Here is a 24,255-nt window from a genome sequence, read left to right as displayed (position 1 = left end):
TCCTAGTATGAAGATGGGTCAGGAAATGTCTTCTTTGACAAGGAACATACTATGAGTACTATGATGAAGTGGGAACTTTGGGAGTCTAGTAAAAAGCCCAGTGGGGGAGGGGTCAGGAGATGTATGCGAGAAGAAGGCTGCAAAGCATCTGTGGGCCCAGGCTAAGAGTCTGGAGATTTATGTTGCAGGCAAATCAGCTTGCAATCAAAATATCACAGTGAACAGCACAAGACTCTTGACTGGAGGCATAGCACTTATTTCAAGTGGTCTTTTTTCCTTTCATCTGCTTTTTCCTTTTCTTCCTTCCTTCTCTCCTTCCTTCCTTACCTCCTTCCTTTCTTCCTTCCCTCCTTCCCTCCTTCCCTCCTTCCCTCCTTCCTTTCTTCCTTTCTTCCCCTTTGAGACAGCATCTCACTAAAAGCCCTGGCTGGCCTTGCTCCTCTCTCTGTAAACCAAGCTGGCTTTCCACTTGCTGCAATCCTCCTGCTTTCTAAATGCTGGGATTGCAAGTATGGGCCACACTATACTGGGGATTGTAGTTTTCTGGATTCCTGTGATTTTGCGGGAATCCTGCTCTATAATAGATCCGTATTTCATACGATAGAGAATGCATTTTTTTTTCTAAATCTCTAAGACAGGGAGATGGTCAGGGACGACATCTACACTACATTCTATATTTTAGTCATCTACCACACCGTTACACTTTTGAAGGTGTGCCTTGTATCTGGAGAAACACACTGGACAATGATTGTAAGAGAAGGATCAGGAGTCGACTCCACCCACCGCCCATGGAGAGGACTTCTGGTTTCAGAGGCGAAAAGGGTGGGGTGACAGGAGTAGAGGAGTTTGTCTTTCCATCCAATTTTCTCTCTCCTTCAAACCCTGGCTGTAGTGGGTGGGTCACTCCTGGAGGTGCCCTTTCCTTCAGGACTGTGCTTCCAGCTGAAGAGTGGCACATGCTTGCCCTAGGCTAATCACCAACCGGTATGTCCCTGATCACAGACTGAAGGATGCTCTAGTCAGAATATGTCTCAGCATTTATGCTAAGAATGCAGAGGAGGGGATGGGATGGAGGAGACATCCTTCTACTCAAGTAGAAGCTGTGGAGATGACTTTCCAGAAGTTGCTGCAGTCTTCTCATTATTTGGACCTTGAAACAAGAGAGAGGGAGAGAGAGAGGAAAAAAAAACAAACAGAAAGAAATTTGAGTCTTGGCTCAGTTTTGATGCTTCTATTACATGAACAGATAGATGCTTGCCCAAACCAGTTCCCTTTGTATCCTTTGTCACTTAAAACCAATAGAATCTTAGCAGAAGCTAAAGAGAAGAAACCCTCACCTGCTCTGTTTCTAAATGTTGAGTTCACTGAAGATGGCTCATGGGCCAAGTTCCAAGAAAAACAATCAGATTAGAAGAGCCCTGTAATGTTCGAGCTTCACTCTTTCTTGTCCAAAAGCAACCTAAGTCTTCGATGGCTGGAATAGTGCACGCAGAAAGAAAGGGGCTAAGTAATTTAAAACTAGACAAGTGGACACAGTGTTTGAAGCCTATACTGGAACTCCTTTCACACACACACACACACACACACACACACACACACACACACACACACATACACACACATCCAGGGGGTCTCCACTGATAGATTGCCATTTTCATAATAAAACAGTGATTTGGAAAAAAACCCAATGAGAACAATGTCATCTACACATGATTAATTCTTCAAACCAACACCTACTTTTGAAGCAAGTTATTCAAAAATCCATGTATATTTGTCAAAACCGTATGTGATTCCGAACATAGGAAATAAAACTGTATGTTAAGTTTCCATTTTATAAAGCTGTTCTGCCATAAGCTGACTCTAGCCTGGAGGACTGAGCAGTTGATCTGGCACGATCATTGCCTTGGCTGGTTCCACTGTTGCACGCTCCCTGCCTCTGTTTGCTAGCTCTCCTCCCACCCACTCAGCCCAGCCTCTGCTGGTCATTGCAATGATTTGTTGCCTGCATGGAAACCCATTAGCTCCAATATACAATTACCAGCTATTTCATCCAGCCAGTCCAATGTCAGAAATGTGCTTTCCGGTGACACATCAGATTTCAGTTGCTCCACCCCCCCAAAAAAAAAGTTAAAAAATGTTCTCTTCTTTTCCTCAAAGTGGGTGTTCCAAATACAGGGTGCAGTGTGGCCAACAGTTATAAACCTGCAAAGAAACAGACCTCATTTTTAGAGTTCTGTGGGATGGTTTGATGAGTTTTCCTTCCATAAATGCTCCACAAACCAGACATCGCCTGTTGAACATTAAAAGATTCATGGTTGGGATGATAAATCTGATGGCTGTGCAGCAGATGGAATTGAACAGAAATTGCTGCTGTGAGAGCCCAGGAAAGACCTAGAGAGAGTCAAGAACCCATACAGAGATGTGAGGCCCATGAAGACGCCATCACGTTTACTGAATGCCTACTTGGTGATAATTGTTTTGGCTACTCTTGCTGTTTGATAAATGCATGAGTGGATGAATGAATGGGTGGGCTTATGTTTCCAATCATTACCTTGTTCCCATGGCCCCTTCCCATAATAATCCTTAACTCACGCGCACCTCAATGGCTCTTTTTAGACAAGGCCTCTCTATCATGTTGTTTGCTTTTAAGTTTACTTCACTCTTGCAGATCAAGCCCACTACACTACTTCATGTGTGCTACCCTACTGGAGGATTGCAATAGTGCCTGCAACGCTCTCTGTTGCACTTGATAGGTCTAGTGAATGGACAACTGGAACTAAAACTTATTAAGGATACATATCTCTGTTTCCCATCTGTGAAGAGCAAACCACCCAAAAGTGACTTGTGCAGTTAATAAGTTGCATTGTGGGAGATACTAGAGAAAAAGAAATGTAACTACAGCTGAAACATTTTTTCTGAGTCATGCTCCGAGAGTTAAAATTTCAGTCTCTGAAGTTCTTTTAGTGATTTTATGGTCACATAATTACACCACTTCTCAAGTGATCTTGGATACAACCAGTCAGAATAAACACATCCTTGCATGTGCTTATCCCTCACTGCATTTATCCTCCCTGTATTTAAGTCTCTGTTGGCAGGTCCAAGTGCAGAGTGGTACACAGGAAGGCCCCATGAACCTTGGATAGCTAATCAGGGCAAGATGAAAACATCTATCATAAAATAGGAAACAAAAGCCCAAAACTTTACTCTTTACAAATGAGAACACACACACACAAATATTGGTAATGGCTATCTTAGTTACGGGTTCTGTTGCTGTGAAGAGACACCATGACTGAAGCAACTCTTACAAAGGAAAACATTTAATTGGGGCTGGCTTACAGTTTCAAGGATTTAGTCCATTATCATCATCATGGCTGTGTGCAGGCAGACATGGTGCTGAAGAAGGAGCCCAGAGTTCTACATCTGCAGGCAGCAGGAAGAAACTGCCACACTGGGCCTGGCTTGAGCATCTGAGACCTCAAAGCCCGCCTCCAGTGACACTCTTCCTCCAATGAGAGCACACCTACTCCAATAGGGTCACGCCTTCTAACCGTGCCACTCCCTAGAGCCTAGGAGGACCATTTTTTTTTTAAACCACCACAATAGTTGACTTTTACCAAATGCATTGAGTGTCAGAATTATGCTACACTCATTCTCATCTAAGCCAGAAGTAGAGATATGTGACAGTCACAATTGATAATCTTGCCTGTTTGACACAGAGAGCCTTGGGGAGACTGTTTTCCCAAAAAACATGGAAACCAAGTACCAAAAGTCAGACCAGAAGGATCTCTCTGTAACTGAACTGTGTCTCAGAGGCAGAAACTGGACGCTAAAGCATGCTCCAGGCCTCTGACAGGGTTTTGGAGCTACGTGCTGGAGGCAGCTCTGCAATCAAGAGCAATGGCTGCTTTTGCGGAGGTTTCTGGTTTGTTTCCCAGCATCCACAGGATGGCCCACAGCTGGGTGTCACTCCAGTTCCAGGGGATCCAGCACTCTCTTCTGGTCACTTCAGGTAGCAAGCATGTGCATACATACATTCAGGCCAAACAATGATACACACACACACACACACACACACTCACACACTCACACAGACATACACATACACACACACACACACACACAAAGAGAAATAAAAGAAGTAAATTTAAGAAAATCTTTAAAAACACTTTAGCTTTGGTACACCCGGAGTGTGGCCACCTCTACATACATTAGCTGAAATAACATTTCCTTCCATGTTTTTCAGAGATTGGAGGCATTATTACTTAAGTCTCTAAACCTTTCATTTTGTGGCACCGAGGCTGGTTTAAAGTGAAGACGGGCTCTCTGTGGTGAAGCAAGGACTTCGTATGTTGGCTTCCCTCTTGTTTCCTCTCCCATGAATCCCCAGCAAATCTTTTCCCCAGCAGGTCACGTGCGTGCTGTCTTGTAGCTTTCAAGCCTGGTGATATCTCTGAATCACCACTGGGCTTTCTAACACAGCCTTGTATTGTGTTTGTTTTAGTGTTGCTGCCAATACTTGAAGAAAAATAATTCATAAGAGAAGCAAAACAGCAGAAACCAACGAACGCTGAGATAAACCCGCTGCATTTAGCTTCTCCGTGGCCCCTTGGGCGGCCCTATCCCTTGGTCAATACTTAACTGTGTTACAAGGAGCCTGTGACCAAGGCCACCCAGTTAAGTGTCCCAAGTCCTCAGCACTGTACCTCACTCCTTTTTTGCTGAGGATACCAAAACCACCTTCAAGGTGATAACGATGAGGTCTGGGTCCTCCCACATTGAGATGCTCTTGTTCCTTCAGAAGACGAAGTTCTCTCCCATTGTCAGTTCACGTTGCCACCCATCAAACACGTCCATTCTCACGTCTAATGCTGAACAAAAGCTAAAGGAGGTTTTGACAGACCTTAATGGATCCATGATCCCAGTGCTGGGGACACTGAGGAAGCGGGATTATGAATTCAAGTCCAGACTGAGCTACAAAATAAAACAAAACAACAAGAAAACAAGAAACAAAAAAACAAGCTAACCCCCTGAAAGAATATAAAGGGGAAAGTAGAAAATTATTGAAAACTTGTTGTTAATAAATATTAATAAAAACATACCATTAACTTGGACTTTTTGATGCTGATACGATTTATTGGTTTGAAAAATTATTCTTAAATATTTAGTTTCTTACCTAATTGTGTTATTTTATGTCCTGTTTAAATTCTTTGTTTATTGTTGGCTTTTGAGACACAGTCTTGCTATGTAGCTATGCAGGCCTTGAACTTGGATTCTCCTTCCTGTGCATATAAGCATGCAAAGATGCTGTGTCTTGCTTTGATGAGAGGGTTCGTGAGTGATATGCACACCGGACTACACAGGATGAGAGCTGTCCTGGGGAAGTCCCTACCCATGGTGTGTTAATTGTGTGTTTGAGCCAGGATCTAGGCTGAAAGCAGCCATGCACAGCTATTGTTAATGCCCAGGAGCCTCTCGCCATCCTAGAACTGGATTAGAATGTTCTGGATAATGAAGAGTTAGTTCTCTTCTCAGCTCCTATCAGCTGCGGTTCTGTGGCTGACTGTAAAGGAACCGTGTCCAGTTTGCACTTATCTATACTTGGTTTCAAAAAGGGGGCAGCTTGTATATTATAAATTAGTCATGAAGCTAAACTGTCATAAGCATGTTGTAAGAGTGTGTCTCATGGTGCCTGCTTGGGTTGCACCAGTAGAGTCTAGCCTTCACTAGTCCTTATTTTTGTGGGTACCAATAGTTTCACATGGCACAGCTGATCCTGATGACTTTGTTTGGGAGATAAAAATCCACAGTTAACTCCAGCTATATATGAGTCTCATTTTCTTCAGTAATTTTTAAAAATTAGAATGAAATGTTATAGGATTTAATTTTTCCTTTATAAATAATGTGTGTGTGTGTGTGTGTGTGTGTGTGTGTGCTTGCACATGCGATTTCAGGTACCCACAGAGACCAGAAGAGGGTGTTGAATCCTCTGGATCTGGAGCTGCCTGGTGTTGGGGCTGGGAACTGAACTCTGCAAGAGCAGTAAGGGACCCTGACCAATCTCTCTAGTCCCTGGTGTTTTAATTTTCTATTATCAAAAATTACATGAGCCAATGTCATAATAATGTATTTGAAAGTTGATAAAGAGGCATAGTAGAATAGCATTTTTAAAAAACATTTTATTGCAGAGAGAGAGAGTGGGGGGGGGAGAGAGAGAGAGAGAGAGAGAGAGAGAGAGAGAGAGAGAGCACACGAGTGAGCACATGAATGGAGGTCAGAGGGCAACTTGTGGAAGTCAGTTCTCTCCTTCCATCTTGTGGATTCTAGGGATCCAGCTACAGTTGGCAGGGTTGGCAGCAAGCATCTAATTAGGCACATTCCCTGGGAGCATTTCCTAGCACTGCTTGCTTTGATAATATTAAAACCATCTGCCTTCATTGCCCACAGGTCCAGGGATTAAGGGGGAAAATATCCCAGTACATAGACAAAAGAAGGATTTATTAAGTACTAAGGTGAGCTATTTGTTGTGTATAATTCAAAATGTCCGTGCGTGCAGTACACACAAGGTGAACAGCGTGAGGCTGTGCGTCATCCTCCAGGACGGAGGAAAACATCCTTTGGATTTTATGAAGTCCTCTGGGAGCGCCCATTCCAAAAGTCGCACTAGCAGCTGCCACTAGATGGTGCTAAGCAGCAGGCAGGCCCGGTTTGGCGCCTTCAGCTCCCCTCCCCCAGCCCGGGACCTGCATCTCTTGGTTCCTTGCTCTGTGTGCTTGATGTTCAGAGAACGATTGTTCAGAAATGTCTAATGATAACAAAACCCCGTTTAAACATTAGACAAACACGCGCCTAGGTGGGTAAACATCGTTAGTGGCCTCCTTTGTCTGTCAGTAAAAGGGGTGAGGCACAGTAGCCTAACATGTAAACTGGTGAGTTTCCAGTATTCAGTTCAGTAATAAGGAACTCTTTGAAATACACGGATTGACTGTTCCGGGTGAAGAGAGTCTGGGGAGGTTGGAGGAGGGGCGAAGCGGTCTTGAAGGGGAGAAATTTGAATTACCTTTGGCAGCATGGTGCACGCCCATGGCTTAGTGTTGGAGGCTGTTGTACTGGAACTTGTGTATTTATTTCTAGAGTCGGAAACTGGAGTTGTTTGTGCAAAGCTGTGATACTTTACAAGCTCATGGATTGCTGCTGCTTCTAACAACAGGTGGCACCTGTGACACGAGACAAGTCCTCCCGTTTTCTTTCTGATTAAGACCTTTGGACTCTTAAGACTGGGAGACAGGACTCTTGCCTGAACTAGCCAGCTAACTGCATCCTGTCAAAACAGGAGTCTGCACTTAATCGCTCTGTTTTAGATTTCAAGCCAGGCAAAAAACATGGAGAGTAGGGTGGGGGAGGGGGAGCGCAGGAAACCTTTAGGAATAAAGTCATCTTTGTATTCACTTCCACATTGGAAAAAAAAGCACGAAGCTTTGATTAATGTAGATACATAGGTGTTCATTTAGACTCAACCTAGAGGGCAGGAATCCTCTAAGGAGTTTATAAATCTTAACTTCAAACTGAAGAGATTACTGTAGATACTACTGCCAAACCAACCAGAGCAGAATTTCTTGAGATTATGTATCTATGACCTTCTTTTTTTTCTGTGTAGAATTAGGCTGCTGGGACCCTTCCTATTTCTTCCTTCTGGGGACAAACTGTATTGCCGCAGAGGATCGCGCATGTGCCTTGCGGTCAGGGGCTCTGAGAGGAACCATTGTGAATGGGGAGGCAAAGGGAATTGGAGAAATTGCCAAAAATCAGGGTAAATCAGTCCGAGGGAGTGCGCAAAAACAAGACGGAAAAACCCAGAGGGGTCTTCAGGAAAGGGAGACCGACCATGGTCCGGAGCAGCAGAAACACGCATGTGTGGATGTGATTTTTATATTCCTAGGCAACAGTAGAGGAAGGTAAGGCGCGGTTTTTTGGGTGGAGGGCCAGGAGAGTGAAAACAGACCGGGGGCAAGGGGAGGGAAGGGACACGCCAAACTTAGCGCCTGTAGTAAAAGTCTGAGGGTTGTTCTGGTTTGTTTTCACACAGGGCCATGCTGAGTGAGCACTCGCAAGGCAGGCAGGCAGGCGGCAGAGCTGGAGCCTGGCCCACCCAGGCAGCTCTCTGTAAGCCTGGCCCCGGAAAGGCTGATCGTGGCCCAGGAAAGGCTAAACAGACTATGTTTGGGTACTGGGTTCTCACTGTGAAACAGAAAGCTAGACTCTCATGAACGCGCTCTCATGAATGGCTCTGGGCCGCTGGTGTGCTGAGCATGATGGGTAGGCTTGGGGAAGAAATGGTTTGGACAGAGAAGCTTAGGGATACTGCAATGCCAAGTACATATTTCTTCATAAAAGTTAGTCTAAACCTTAGCAATCTACAAATGACGCTCTAGTCTTTCTAGATCAGGAATCCAATGGTGACATACTTCCTAGAATAGTCCCCGTCCAAGGAGTTTCTTTAGATTCCTGGTCAATTCCTGATGGTTGTTGGCAGAAGGACTCAGCTCCTCATGGTCGGGTCTGTTTATAGGGCTACTCACATGTTTTCAATATGGCTGGCTTCTCCCAGGACGAAGATTGAGACTTCCTTTAAAGCCATCGTCAGTGGGTTTCGTGGGGACATCTCTGCATTCTTGGCTATCCAGGATGCAAAAGCTGAGGAATCATTTGAGTTAGGGATTTGAGGCCAGCTGAGCAATATGATGATATCCCTGTGTCCCGTAAGCAAATTCGAAAAAATACGTGAAAAACCACCACAGAGAAATTGGACGTCAAGGTTAATGGCTAGACAGAAACCTCTAAGACAGCTGTAGGAGGGATGTGTCCGATAGTGTTTCTACAGTGCAATCACTCAATGTTGTTGTCTTCACTGAGAAATTAAGTATCAAATGTCCATCCAAGAATCTTGGAGGCTGGAGACTGTGAATCACCAGTGGTTCTCAACCCGTGGGTCATGACCCCACTGCCAAACGTCTGTCTCCAAAAATGTTTACATTACTACTCCTAACTGCAGCAACACTACAGTAATAAATAGAGCTGAAAATAACTTTATGGTTGGGGCTCACCACAACATGAGGGTCTCAGCATGAGGAAAGTAGAACCACAACTTTATAGGGTCTTAATTTGTTTTTATTTCTGGATCTTCAATCTTATTCCATTGATCCGCTTGCCTGATATTGTACCAATACCATGCAGTTTTTATCACTATTGCTCTGTAATAGAGTTTAAAGTCTGGGATACTGAATCCCCCTGAAGTTCTTTTACTGTTGAGAATAGTTTTAGCTATCCTGGGTTTTTTGTTATTCCAGATGAATTTGAGAATTGCTCTTTCTAGCTCTATGAAGAACTGGGTTGGGATTTTTATGGGGATAGCATTGAATCTGTACATTGCCTTTGGCAAGATGGCCATTTTAACTATATTAATCCTGCCAATCCACGAGCATGGCAGATTTTTCCATTTTCTGAGAACTTCTTCGATTTCCTTCTTTAGAGATCTGAACTTCTTGTCATATAGGTCTTTCACTTGTTTGGTTAGAGTCACCCCAAGATACTTTATGCTGTTTGTAGTTATTGTGAAGAGGGTCATTTCCCTAATTTCTTTCTCAGTCTGCTTATCCTTTGAATATATAAAGGCTACTGATTTGCTTGCGTTGATTTTGTAGCCAGCCACTTTGCTGAAGTTGTTTATCAGCTGTAGGAGTTCTCTAGTAGAGTTTTTAGGGTCACTTAAGTATACGATCATATCATCTGCAAATAGTGATAGTTTGACTTCTTCCTTTCCAATTTGTATCCCTTTGACTTCCTTATGTTGTCTAATTGCTCTAGCTAGGACTTCAAGAACTATATTGAAAAGATATGGAGAGAGGGGGCAGCCTTGTCTAGTCCCTGATTTTAGTGGGATTGCTTCAAGTTTCTCTCCATTTAGTTTGATGTTGGCTACTGGTTTGCTGTATATTGCTTTTACTATGTTTAGATATGGGCCTTGAATTCCTGTCCTTTCCAAGACTTTTAGCATGAAAGGATGCTGAATTTTGTCAAATGCTTTTTCAGCATCTAATGAAATGATCATGTGTTTTTTTTCTTTGAGTTTGTTTGGTCTTCGACAAAGGAGCTGAAAGCATCCAGTGGAAAAAAGATAGTCTTTTCAACAAATGGTGCTGGTTCAATTGGAGGTCAGCATGCAGAAGAATGCGCATCGATCCATTCTTATCTCCTTGTACCAAGCTCAACTCCAAACGGATCAAGGACCTCCACATAAAACCTGACACACTGAAACTAATCAAAAAGAAACTGGGGAAGACACTGGAGGACATAGGCACAGGGGAAAAGTTCCTGAATAGAACACCAATAGCTTATGCTCTAAGATCAAGAATTGACAAATGGGACCTCATAAAACTACAAAGTTTCTGTAAGGCAAAGGACACCGTCAAAAGGACAAAACGTCAACCAACAGACTGGGAAAGGATCTTTACCAACCATAAATCCGACAGAGGGCTAATATCTAATATATATAAAGAACTCAAGAAAGTAGAACCCAGAGAACCAAATAACCCCATTAAAAAGTGGGGTATGGAGCTAAACAAAGAATTTTCACATGAAGAACTTCGGAGAGCTGAGAAACACCTTAAGAAATGTTCAGCATCATTAATCATTAGGGAAATGCAAATCAAAACAACCCTGAGATTTCACCTCACACCAGTCAGAATGGCTAAGGTCAAAAACTCAGGAGACAGCAGGTGTTGGCGAGGATGTGGAGAAAGAGGAACACTCCTCCACTTCTGGTGGGAGTCTGGCAGTTCCTCAGAAAACTGGGCATGACATTTCCTGAGGACCCTGTTATACCACTCCTGGGCATATATCCAGAGGATTCTTCAGCATGCAATAAGGACACATGCTCCACTATGTTCATAGCAGCCCTATTTGTAGTAGCCAGAAGCTGGAAAGAACCTAGGTGTCCTTCAACGGAGGAATGGATACAAAAAAATGTGGTATATTTACACAATGGAGTACTATTCAGCCATTATGGATATTAGCCTAGAAACTTTGAATACCCAGGACATAATCCACAAATTAAATGATGTCCAAAAAGAATGGAGGAGTGGCCCCTGGTTCTGGAAAGACTCAGTGCAAGAGTATAGGGGAATTCCAGAACAGGGAAGTGGGAACGGGTGGATGGAAGAACAGGGGGACAGAAGACGGCTTATGGGACTTGCGGGGAGTGGGAACCCAGAAAAGGAGAAATCATTTGAAATGTAAATAAAAAATATATCAATAAAAATTTTGTTTTTAAATTTATATAACTGCTCTATCTGCATATACAGCTGCACACTGGAAGAAGGTGTCAGAAATCATTACAGATGGTTGTGAGCCACCATGTGGGTGCTTGGAATTGAACTCAGGACCTCTGGAAGGAGAAGTCAATGCTCTTAACCACTGAGCCATCTCTCCAGCCTGCTCTGCTCTGCAGGGTCTTAACTCAGTAGTATTGACTGGCCTCAAATCCATGATCCCTCTGCCTCACTCGTCCATGTACTGGATGTATGTGTGTGTATCACTATGCCTGGCAAAAATATATATCTCTAAAGCTTCTAAGACAATTATGAGTACAGGGAGGCTTGAGAAACCCCAGTCTAACTTCTCAAGCTGTGGGTCATATCCTGAAGTGAGGCTCCTGATGTTATAGGGGACTGGTTTAAAAACAATGGCAGCAATAAGAGGTTTCTGAATTCTAGACACCTGAACCTAACTAGAAATCAAGCATGGAACCGGGGTGTTCCCGGTGGCACTACCCACACCATGCTTCCAGACACATAATGTGTCCTCTTCACACTGAGCGCATCCCTAAGATGTGCAGAGCTGACAAACGCTCACCAAAAAAATCACCTCAGCTCAGTTTCCCGACTATTGTGTGCTGGGAATTGTAGTGTTTTCACTGAATATACAGTTTTCTGCCCTTAAGGAAACATAATGGTTTAATTATGAAAGCCAAATCTTTTGATATTTCCCTACCGTCATTCCTGAGCATATTAGTATTGATTTAGGATATCTTTGGATTTGTGGTGCATTGAAATGTTTGGGTTTTTGAAAATTATCATGTGTTTTGTTGCTGGGGTTTTCACAAACAAGTCATTTAACAAATTTTGGTTTTGAATTTGGACAGAATTTCCAACAATTTCTGAAATGGCCCCAAATAGACTTCTGACATTTATGCACAATGGTATTCTCAACATGAAATACTGTAAAAGCAAAATATAAACCAACTTTGAAAAGACTGAAGAGCCATTGTCAAATACTCAAGCAAATTTAGTTATTTTCATAAAACTAAATAAGCACGTGCATCGTTTGCTCTTTGTCTTTATGGTAAAAGTGTAAGTTTACCACAGAATATTTTGTTAATTTTATTATTAATTTTTACCTAATATTTGTGTGAGTGAGTGAGTAAGCAAGTAAGACACACACACACACACACACACACACACACACACACACACACACAGACAGACAGGGGTTCTGGGCATGGAAGTCAGGCCACCAGGCTTGATTACTCTCTTAGCTACTGTTCTATTGCTGTGAAGAGACACCATGACCAAGGCAATTCTTATAAAGGCAAACATTTAATTGGGGTTGGCCTACAGGTTCAGAGGTTCAGTCCATCATCATCATGGTGAGAAGCATGGTATTGCGCAGGGAGACTTGGTGTTGGAGGATCTTGACCTAAAGGCAGCCAGGAGGAGACTGTCTTTCTCCCACACTGGGCAGAGCCTGAGAATAAGAGGAAAGCCCACCTACACGGTGGCATGCTTCCCCTGTCAAGGCCATACCTCCTAATAGTGCCACACATTATGGTCAAGTATTCAAGTACGTGAATCTATGGGGGCCATGACTATTCAAACCATCATGTTCCACTCCCTGATCCCCAATAGGCTTCTAAAATGCATTTAGTCAAACTTCAAAAGTCCCCATAGTCTATCTCAGTCTCAACGATGATTCAACATCTCTTCTGAGATTCATTCGATCTCCTAACTGTAATCCCCTACAAAATAAAAGTCAAAAAGCAGATCACATACTTCCAACATCACAGGATATACATTACTATTCCAAAACATCATAGCGAGGAAATCCTGGACCAAAGCAAGACCACAAAGCAGCTGGGCAAACTCCAAACTCTGCGTGGCCATGTCTGATGTCCAACTCCTTTTGGCCTTGTCGACTGCTGCACAATTCTTTCTCTTGGGCTGGCTCCGCTCCCTGTCAGCAGCTTTCCTTAGCAGGTATCCCAAGGCTCTGGCATCTCTAACATCTTGGTGTCTCCAAGGCAACTTCAACTTTATAGCTTCTTGTTCCGCTGCCTACACATGATCTTCTGGGCTCCTCCAAAGGGCTTGAGTCACTTCCCCCAGCTCTGCCCTCTGTAGCACTCTGGGCTCTGGTTGTCTCTACTCCACTGCTGCTGCTGTTCTTGGTGGTCTTCTCATGGTTCTAGCATCTCCAATACACCATGGTCTTCCACTGCAACTTGGCTTCACCAATAGCCTCTCATAGGCTTTCTTTATGGTGCCAAGCCTCAACTTTTTTGCATGACCCCTTCTGTCTTGAGCTGACAATTGCAACTGGGGCTGGACCTTCAGCAGTGGCTTTCCCTGGCCTCTCATACCCTCAGCTGCTCTCCATGACCCCTACATGCCTTCGAAACCAGCACCTCCTGGGTGATTCTTACACATTACCAAGTCCAGCTGCTAGCACAAGGATCTCTGAAACACAGCTTTGAAATGCTCTCAGAAAATACTTTCCAAAAGACTTCACCTCAATAATGCTGTCTCTTCTTAATCACCACCAATTTCTCAAGTCCAGCTAACTAGTACCAATTGTCCTAGGAACCCTTTCTTGACTCTCAACCCAGAGCCATGTGGCCAAAGCTACCATGTTCTGCTGTTGGGCCTGGAACATGGCCCCCTTGTTCTGTTGCATCTTCACCAGTTTTCAGTTTTCAATGGTTTCCTTTAATGTCTAAGTTTGGCCATCCTAAAACTTCCCCTGTAGTCTTACTTTGAACTCAGGGATCTCAGGCTCTCTCCTGACTGCTGGGATTAAAGGCACGTATCTCTTACTATATCTGTACCCAAATTTTTCTTTACCTGGAACATACTCTGTACCAGGCTGGTCTTGAACTCAGAGATCTACCTGCCTCTGTCTCCTGGGATAAAAGGCATGTACCACCACCACACCTGGACCTAAGCTTTTCTTTAATCCCTTTTCACAAGATCTTTATAAATTCTGGATGGTAGTTCATTCCAGATACAGTCAACTTGACAATTGAGAATAGCCATCACAGTCCATCCCCTGCCAATTTGACACACAGTCTTATCTCCTTATGTCCAATGGGGGAAAAAACCCAGATCATAATAATACCTAACATGATATAACTACCCTTTGTTCAACTGCAAACGCATAAACAATAAGCTTAGCTGGGTGGGACCTTGCCAGGAGGTCACCACCCCCTAAATCTGTTTATTTCCTTGAATGCAAGATTTAGCTTCATTCTACTTCCTGGTTGACGCCCCTTTAATTGTTGAACCATATGTTTTGTATTTTTTTTCTCAGTTGCTGTGCTTGACCATGAGCATGAGCCACAGGACAGAGTCCATGCTAGGCTTTTTAGAGGCTTCCCTTCTCAATGCCATTAATCTGAATCTCTTCCCCTTAGCCTCAAGCAGACTCTTCAGACAAGGGCAAAAAGCAGCCACATTCTTCACCAAAATTTTGCAAGAACAACATCTAGGCAGCAGACTAAAATCTTTCTCCTCTGACACTTCTTGAGCCAGGTTGCCCAAAGTTCAAATCGCTCTCAGTACCACTGTCTTCCATGTTCCTTCTAGTTTTACCCATAGTAAAGCATACCATTGCTTTACTAATCCAAAGCCGAAAAATCCACATTCCTCCAAACAAAAGCATGGTCAGTGCTATCAGCAGTACCCAAGTCCCTGGCACCAACTTCTCTGTGTTAGGGTTTTATTGCTGTGAAGGGACAATATGGCCAAGGGAACTATTACAAAGGAAAGCATTTAATCAGGGCTGGCTTATGGTTTCCAAGGTTTAGTCCACTATTATGGCAGGAAGTGTGCCAGCATCCAGGCAGGCATGGTGCTACACCTTGATCCAAAGGCAGCCAGGTGGAGACTAACTTCTATACTGGGAGGAGCCTAAGCTTAGGAGGCCTTAAAGTCCCGCCTCCACAGTGACATACTTCCTCCAACAAGGCCACACCTCCTAATAGTGTCACTCCTTATGGCCAAGCTTTCAAACACGTGCATGTTTGGGGCCAAGCCTATTCCAACCATCACAGATACTACAATCAAGGTAACTCTTATAAAAGGAAGCATTTTATCTGGGTCTTGCTTACAGTTTCAGAAGTTTAGTCCATTTCATTATGACAAGGAGCATGGCAGCATCTTGCAGGGAGATGCTTGAATAATACTTGAGAACTACATCTTGATCCACAGGCAGGAGAGGGGGGAGGGGAAGGAAGGGAGAGGAAGGAGGGAGGGAGGGAGAGAGAGGAGAATATGACACTGGACTGGGCTTGGATTGGGCATTTGAAACCTTAAAACCTACCTCCATTGATATACTTCCTCCAACAAAGCCACACCTCCTAATTCTTATAATCTTCTAAAATAGTGCCACTGCCTGGTAACTAGAGCATTCAAATATCTGAGCTGAGGAGGGCCAATCCTATTTAAATCACCACACATGGCAGTGTTCTTTTTTTCCCCTATAAGGCCATTTTGCTGGCCCAATTATTGTTTTAAATAAAAATTTAAGCTTTATTTTTAGTAAGTGTTTACTCTTTGTATCTGTTTTATATATTTATATACCTGGGTTGCATAAAAATGCCTTGGGCAAAATGGGGTTGTAAATGGGAAAATTTAAGAAGCTACTTTGTGGAAATACAATGTAAGTTAAAAGAGCAATTCAGAAGTATACCCATTAAAAAAGTAAATAAAAATGCACAAAGCTAATTTAAATAACACATATCCTTTGCTCTAATATCTAAAATGTTATGTTGACATTTGATCAATGTAAAATTATTCATTAGATGTTTATCTTTTCACCCTATATATTATGGATTCACCATTTAATTTATTTGTATAGTATACTTCCACTTGGCCTAAACCATCTTAAGGCCTCAGCAGTCCTGCGTGACTATAGACTGTCTAATTTACTGATCTATGCAGGTCTAAGTTCCACAAGTACAGAGACCTTTTCTCTTTCTTTCACAGCTTTGTATAGAGCTTGGCACACATGAATTCTCCCTATATATTTGTTAAATAGATTCTTGATTTGCCGATGCAAAATTAAAAGCCAGTTATACAATGAATATTTTGTCCAATATGGTAGATTTATGAAAGATAGCCAGTAATTTTCTAGACTATTCCAAGAAAAAAACCAAACTATCATGCGCAACTTTTATTTTCTGTGTGATCTGACTACAGACTGCCAACTTGCACTGCCCCTTCATTTACTTGTTTAGTTTCATTTTGTTTGTTTGTTTGTTTGCTTGTTTGAGATAAGGAAGTTCCCTTGTGCCTTCATCTGTAATCCTGCTCCTGAGTACATGGCATTGCCAGGGACCACCCAACCCAGCACTTATGTACCATTTAAATGTTTAAAGCAGAGCCTATACCCATCTCAAGCCCAATACCCTGGCACTGTGTCCCCACCCCCCTCAGTTCTACCTTGAAGCTCTTGGTCACCCTGGGACTAATACATTCATGGACATTAGTAGCTCCCTAATAGGAGGAAGTTTGGGACCTCTAATTAGCCGCATTACCAGATGCCAAAACCATGCTCCTTTTTTAAATATACATTCATTTCAAACATTGTTCACTGTGGCCCAAGGAAGGAAGCCCCCCACTGACTTTGGGGGGGATAGAATTGAGTTTTTAAAAAACGAGGTCAAGGATGGAAGGTTTGATACCAAAGTAAACACCCAGCGAAGTTCAACTTCAAAACACACAGATGTTTAAAGATAATATCCAGAAGCTAATGGCTTGTCGGTCACACATCTGGAGGTCTGTTTCTGCTTGAAATGATTAACAGGATGGTTAATAGAAACAGGAGCACAGTCCTTCCGAGAAACCATGTAGGGACAGCGCACTAGAGTCAATATTTAAAACAATTCCGCTACTTTTTCTACCCTCACAAGTACAGACACACACTTTTAGAAGAGTTCATTGTTCATTGTTTTTTTAAAAATTGAATTGTGGCTATATTTTCATGAGTTCACAACAAGCCACCTCATTCATTAGTCTGAGCTGGATACAAAAATTTCTTGGAAATATGCAGTCTTCTTAGACATTATGAAGGTTATGGTAAACATGACTGGACAGTAAAATATAACACGAGCAGGTATCATGTGAACTGATGGCTAATGACTTTACACCGAGGCCTGTAAAGAAAGAAAGAAACCTGGTGCAAAATTTTCTAATATTTACAGTCCTCCAATGAGGCATGTAACACAACACAGGCTACCATCCAAGTGGGGCTCGCCCTTATTGGACATCCTAAAGCATCTCCAGGAGCCAAGAATTCTCTGAGTGGGCAGTTAGAAGGCTTTGCCAAGAGCTGAGTTAACAAAGGCACTCGGGGTTCTCAAAGCCACCAGCCACGCACAATGTCCAGATCCAAGCAGAACAAGGAGTCATCGAGCGAATGACGTAGCAAGCTTGCTCTCCGGTGTGAGAGATCCTCAGGCAGTGGACACCTGGACCTGCGGTTCAGACAGAAGCACCGAGACTGTGCCCGGCACCAACTGGACTGACAAGTAGCTGGTTATCAACACAGACTCCCACTCATTCTGATTGGCAGCCATGGAAGGGAGCCTATTATGTGTTAGGACCAAAGGAAAAATTTAGGAATTCTGTGAGAACAGCCTCCTAGGAAGTGCAGCGTAGCAGTTTCAGTCTTGCAGCTTTTTAGTCACAAAGGCCTCAAGACAAACGTCTCTTAGTGACAGGGTGTTGCAAAGGTCACTTGAACTCTGAGATGCAGCTCTGCATTTGAAGGTAAGGATCACAGTACTTAGCTCCCGGGGGTGAGGGGAAAGGCTGGGGGGGGGCGAAGTAGACGATGAAACAAGATAACTCCTGTCGGAAGTTAGGGCAGGATCTGGCACATACATGACTACACAATAGCAACTGCTATTTTATTATTATTATTATTATTATTATTATTATTATTACTGTTTGGAGGGGATCTAGAAAGGAAGGCAGGCTTATCAAATCTATATGGTGTTCCCCACAAGTCTACTCACCGATATATCAAAGTCAAGCAATGTACCCGTAGGAGTCAAAATTGGCCCATCACTTAGCGGGAACAGATTCCCACTCACACAATGTTTTGCTTCAAAAACATGACAGGAGACCAAAGCAGACATCAGATAGGGTGCTTGGAATGTGCTGCTCAGAGACAATAGCTCGCTTCCTACATGGATTCCATTTAGCTTGTTAAGTACAAGTCGTCAGAGCCCAGTCAGGAGCTGAAGCTCATTTTCCATCCCCAGGGCATGGTAACCAACTGGGGCACCTGGCCACGAGTCAATGATCCGTGTTGCAACTGCATCTCTGACAGAGCGCATCCTTGGCCTCACTCCAGGGATGAACCAGGCCTTTTCATTTCCTGTTTAGTTTTACATGGGTGATGATTATTTATGGAGTTGCAGGAGATACTTTTTATTTTATTTTATTTTTCTTAGTTTGAGCAACCAACTGTGGGTTTTGAGGTTCGCTTTCTTAAATAACAACAAAAGTAATAGTTGTGTTAATCCAAGACACTCCTTCTGTATTTGTTGTGTGGCCGCTGAAGGCCATGTCACCCCACTTAACACTGAGGGTGTGTTGAAACATAGCCCCCTGCAGTGTTCTGGGATTTTCCATAGCATGTGTCTGGTGTCCCCGGTTTTGTCATCTAGTGCAGCCATTTTCTGCAGTTTCTCTGTCTCTGCTGTCATGTGTGATTATGCTTGGCTGGTGACTTGTTTCTGACCAGCTATTCCTCCATTTAACTGTCCTGGGTGTCCCCAGTTTGGCTATAACCCTAGGGATCACACTCCTCTCGCCAAGGCTAATACTACTGATTGACAGCTGTAAAAAAATAGTCCCTTTTCTTTTCCCTGGTCCAGCATATAATTTCAGCCAGCCCCAATGCCTGCCTTTCTGGTTAACAAGAGTTCGCCCAGTACAGGGGAGAAGGAGATAGTCCAATCTGTAAAACAGTTGTCCCACAAGAATGAGGACCAGAGTTCGATACCTAGCACTCCCATAAAAATACTGGGCTTGTAGTCATGTCCTTGTAATGCCCCAACTGGAGAATCCTCGGGGGTCACTCCCAGCCAGTTTAGCCTAATTGGTCAGCTCCAGGTCAGTGAGAGACCCTGTCTCAAAGAAGATGTGTGTCATTTCTGCATGGGACCTTGAGGTTGTCCTCTGGCTTCTACAAACATGGATGCCATGCACACATACAGACACACACACACACACACACCACACATACACACACACCACTATACCCACACACACATACACACACCATACCACACCACACCACACACACATATACACCATATACACACAGACCACACCCCCCCCCCCCCCCCACACACACACCACATTCACAGTGAAGATTGTTTTCTGAGGCCAAGAGTCGATTCCCTCAAGTCTCCCTAGCTAAGACGGGCCTTCCTGTCTCAGTTTGAAGCAGGCATAGGTGGCATCTTAAAGGTCCCTTTCCTTCTCACGTCACAAATCACAGGCAATTCACACATAATTTTAATGTTCAAAACTAAAACTAAATTCATCTTGTACCCACCCACTGTAGCTAATTGCGCGTGTACCCTAAATTCTGGAAAGGAAGATGTATCACCCGCAGACATTCGTATTTATATTTATTAAATATTCTCTATCCAGAAATTTATTTCCTTTTAGTTAAATTGTTTGAATTTTTGGAAAAATAGAAAAAAGTATTTAAGGGACCATGGCAACCCCATTCATTGTAGAATAGAGTTTATGCAAGGCTTGGGGAGGGGAGTTAAGAGAGTAGTAGAGGCAGAGAAAGGCAGAGAGAAGGAGAGAGTAGAGGCCGGCCATGACCATGTGGAGAGAGGGGGAAGGGAATGGGGAGAGAGGGAAGCAAGGGGACAAGAGGCAAGAGAGTGAGAGAGCGAGAGAGACCGAGAGCCCCATCCGTCTTCCAATCCCGAATGAGGTGCAGGACAGAGGCATTGTGCGTTTGGCATCCAGCAACGAATGCGCCTCAGGAGGATTCATCACCACTTACAGATCTCACTGTTCCAGGGACGATGACATCCTGGTCCTGAGGCTGACACACGTGACTGGGGCTAGCTCAATTATGGCAGTGCTTCTGTTGGTCACCCTATGGGCTCCAAAGTGTGCAGGGGATACCAAGTGATGTTAGTCACGGTGAATCTCAAGGCAGGGCAAGAGACAGGACAATGATACTCTGCCTGGATGCTAACTGCAGCATCATGGGGCAGTAAAGGATGATGCAGGAGAGAGAGAGAGAGAGACAGACAGACAGACAGACAGAGACAGACAGAGAGACAGACAGAGAGAGTTGGGAGGGATATAAATAGCAGGAGACTGCTTCCAGGTGTGACATGGAACCTGCTTGAAGCCCAGAAGAAGCTGGCCCCAACTCTATACTTTTCGATTACTTGAGCCAAAACAGTTGCTTTATTATTAACTGATTCTGAGCTCTCTTTATTTTTATATGCAACCAAATGCATCCAACTTCAGGGTATTGCAAGCATGCCTTTCCCATAGTAACAGCTCAATAATTGATTGCTAAATGATTGAGCAGCCTACACTACACAGAAACGTCAGCTCATGCATACTGCAGCAGTAATTAACCTATGGTGTCAAAACTAGAGAAAGTGATCGAGTTACATGATGATTCAAAAGAGATTTGGTAAATCTCGCTTGAACATATCTCCTGAAATCCCTCTAGAAAGAAGTCTTGGTGGCTTCACAACCCATAAGTATATTACAGAACGGAGCTAACTGCTCTACTGCTCCTGCCAGTGCCTAGCAGCTTCCTTTTTTTTTAATTTACAATTTTTTATTTACAATTCAAATGATTTCCCCTTTTCTGGCTTCCCACTCCCCAAAAGTCCCATAAGCCCTCTTCCCTCCCCCTGTTTCCCCATCCACTCCTTCCCACTTCCCTGTTCTGGTATTGCCCTACACTGCTACACTGAGTCTTTCCATAACCAGGGGCCACTCCTTCGTTCTTCTTGGACATCATTTGATGTGTGGATTATGTTTTGGGTATTCCAATTTTCTAGGCTAATATCCACTTATTAGTGAGTGCATACCATGATTGATCTTTTGAGACTGGGTTACCTCACTTAGTATGATGTTCTCCAGCTCCATCCATTTGTCTAAGAATTTCATGAATTCATTGTTTGTAATGGCTGAATAGTACTCCATTGTGTATATACACCACATTTCTTGCATCCATTCTTCTGTTGAGGGTTACCTGGGTTCTTTCCAGCATCTGGCTATTATAAATAGGGCTGCTATGAACATAGTGGAGTACATATCCTTATTACCTGCTGGGGAATCCTCTGGGTATATGCCCAGGAGTGGTATAGCAGGATCCTCCAGAAGTGACGTGCCCAGTTTTCTGAGGAACCACCAGACTGATTTCCAGAGTGGTTGTACCAATTTGCAACCCCACCAGCAGTGAAAGAGTGCTCTCTTTCTTCACATTCTCTCCAACACCTGCTGTCTCCCGAGTTTTTAATCTTAGCCATTCTGACTGGTGTAAGGTGAAATCTAATGGATCAAGGACCTCCACATAAAGTCAGACACTCTGAAGCTAATAGAAAAGAAACTGGGGAAGATCCTTGAGGACATTGGTACAGGGGGAAAGTTCCTGAACAGAACACCAATAGCTTATGCTCTAAGATCAAGAATTAACAAATGGGATCTCATAAAATTACAAAGTTTCTGTAAGGCAAAGGACACCATCAAAAGGACAAATCAGCAACCAACAAATTGGGAAAAGATCTTCACCAACCCTACATCTGACAGAGGCCTAATATCCAATATATACAAAGAACTCAAGAAGTTAGACCCCAGAAAACCAGATAACCCTATTAAAAATGGGGTACAGAGCTAAACAAAAAATTTTCACCCGAAGAACTTTGGATGGCTGAGAAGCATCTTAAAACATGCTCAGCATCATTAGTCATTAGGGAAATGCAAATCAAAACAACCCTGAGATTTCGCCTAGCAGTTTCCTAACCCAGAAGTGTTAGAATGTGATAGAATGGAGCTAACTCCCCTAATGCTCCCATCGGTGCTGCGACGCTTCCCACCACCTCCAGGTTGTTTCCAGGCACAGTGGTTATAACCTTTCAACACATCACGTTTCCCTCTCTGCATTTTGCTCTCTATACAGGTGGGGGGAAACACCATTGGGTTGAGAGTACTGACCTGTTCCTTGTAGCTTCAGCAACCTGGGCAGTACCTGCGTAGCAGTCCTCCCGAGTGACCAGCAACCTAGAGGTGCACACAATAGTCAGGTCAGGGTCTTCTCCTTCATACCGATGAATGAGTTTCCTGCGGCCCCATCGACAGCCTAGGTCCTAGTGCTGGAAGCCCAACTTTGCCAGCGAGTAGATGGGAAACATCAATTTCGTTTTGTTTACAAATCACAGAGAGCACATTGGATCAGTGAACCTTTTATCCATACTTTAATGACCCTTATCTCTTAATGACATCAATTTGAGGCTTTAAAAAAAAAAAAAGCTGAAGAGTTTTTGGATCAAACGCGCCAGGCCAGAAAACCAGCCTTTGCATTGTGCTGTAGGAGCAGGCTAGTTTTCTTTTAAAGTTCAGCTGTTCTGCAAAAATAATTAAGCATATTAGCAAATTTTTATAAGAACTATTTTTGCCGGGCAATGGTGGTGCACACCTTTAATCCCAGCACTTGGGAGGCAGAGGCAGGAGGATTTCTGAGTTCAAGGCCAGCCTGGTTGACAGAGTGAGTTCCAGGACAGCCAGGGTTATACAGAGAAACCCTGTCTCGAAAAAAAACAAAACAAAAACAAAAAGCTTATTTTTTTGCATGTGTATGTGTGTATGCATGTGTTTCTGTGTACTGAGATGTGTGTTAATGTATATGTATTGACTTCAGGAATTTTAGTTTGTTGCTATTTACCTTATGTTTTTGAAACAGAGTCTCTTAATTAAACCCAGAGCTTGCTAATAAGTCTAGTCGGCCTCTTCAGCTGGGATCCCCTGTCTCTGTCTTCCAAGTGCTGGGAGTACAGGTGGCCACCTCCACTTATCCCACCAGCTTCTACATGGGTCCCGGGGATCTAAATGCTGCCAAGTGACACCCTTGCAGGTCGAGGATTTTGTTTTAAATCACAGGTGACATTTTGTCCAGAATCACATAAAGCAGTTATGAGCTGAGGGGCCTGAGAGATGGCTTAGCAGTTAAGAACCCTTGCTGCTCCCGCAGAGGACCTTACGTTGGTTCCTTTTATCCATGTTGGATAGCTTAGGACAGCCTGTAACTCCAGCCCAGGGGATCTAATGTCTTCTTGCCTTTGTGGGCACCTGTACACGTATGGCATATCCAGCCATATGTAAAACCTACATACGTATATGTGAGTTTTAAAAATCTAAACCAGTTAAGCACTTGCCTACATATGACTATATAAGTTTTTTAAATTGGTTTTAAATTAGTTTTACGATAACTTTCTGAGAGACTTATGCATTTTCAAACTCATCAAAGATCCATTTCACAGTATCATAGCCTTTATTACTATATTTTGTTCAGGAAAAATTTATGCTTTCCCCAAATAAGTGGCTTTTCTGTTTCTCTAGAAATGAATGTACTTTGAAAGAGTCAGGGAGAAGGCAATAGCCCAAACTGAACAAAATGAGAAAGCCACGTGACCCAAGTGCAGGCCACGAGGCGGGCGGAGGTGACTTCAGAGGCCCATGAAGGGCCGGTCATGCACTGGTAGTCATGAATTACTCTTGCTTTGAGCTCTAAGGACCAGATCAAGCTAGAAGCTGAGCAGGATCTGGTGAAATGGAAAAGATGACTCTTTAATTAAGCAGTGATAAGCACTTAATTGTGTGTTTATGACTTATAACAGCTGCTAAAAGCAAGTAAGCATTATTT

The sequence above is a fragment of the Apodemus sylvaticus genome, chromosome 4 (genome assembly GCF_947179515.1).
Source record: "Apodemus sylvaticus chromosome 4, mApoSyl1.1, whole genome shotgun sequence".
Lineage (NCBI taxonomy): Eukaryota > Metazoa > Chordata > Mammalia > Rodentia > Muridae > Apodemus > Apodemus sylvaticus.
The sequence above is the reverse complement of the archived record's forward strand: the minus strand, read 5'-3'. Positions refer to the sequence as shown.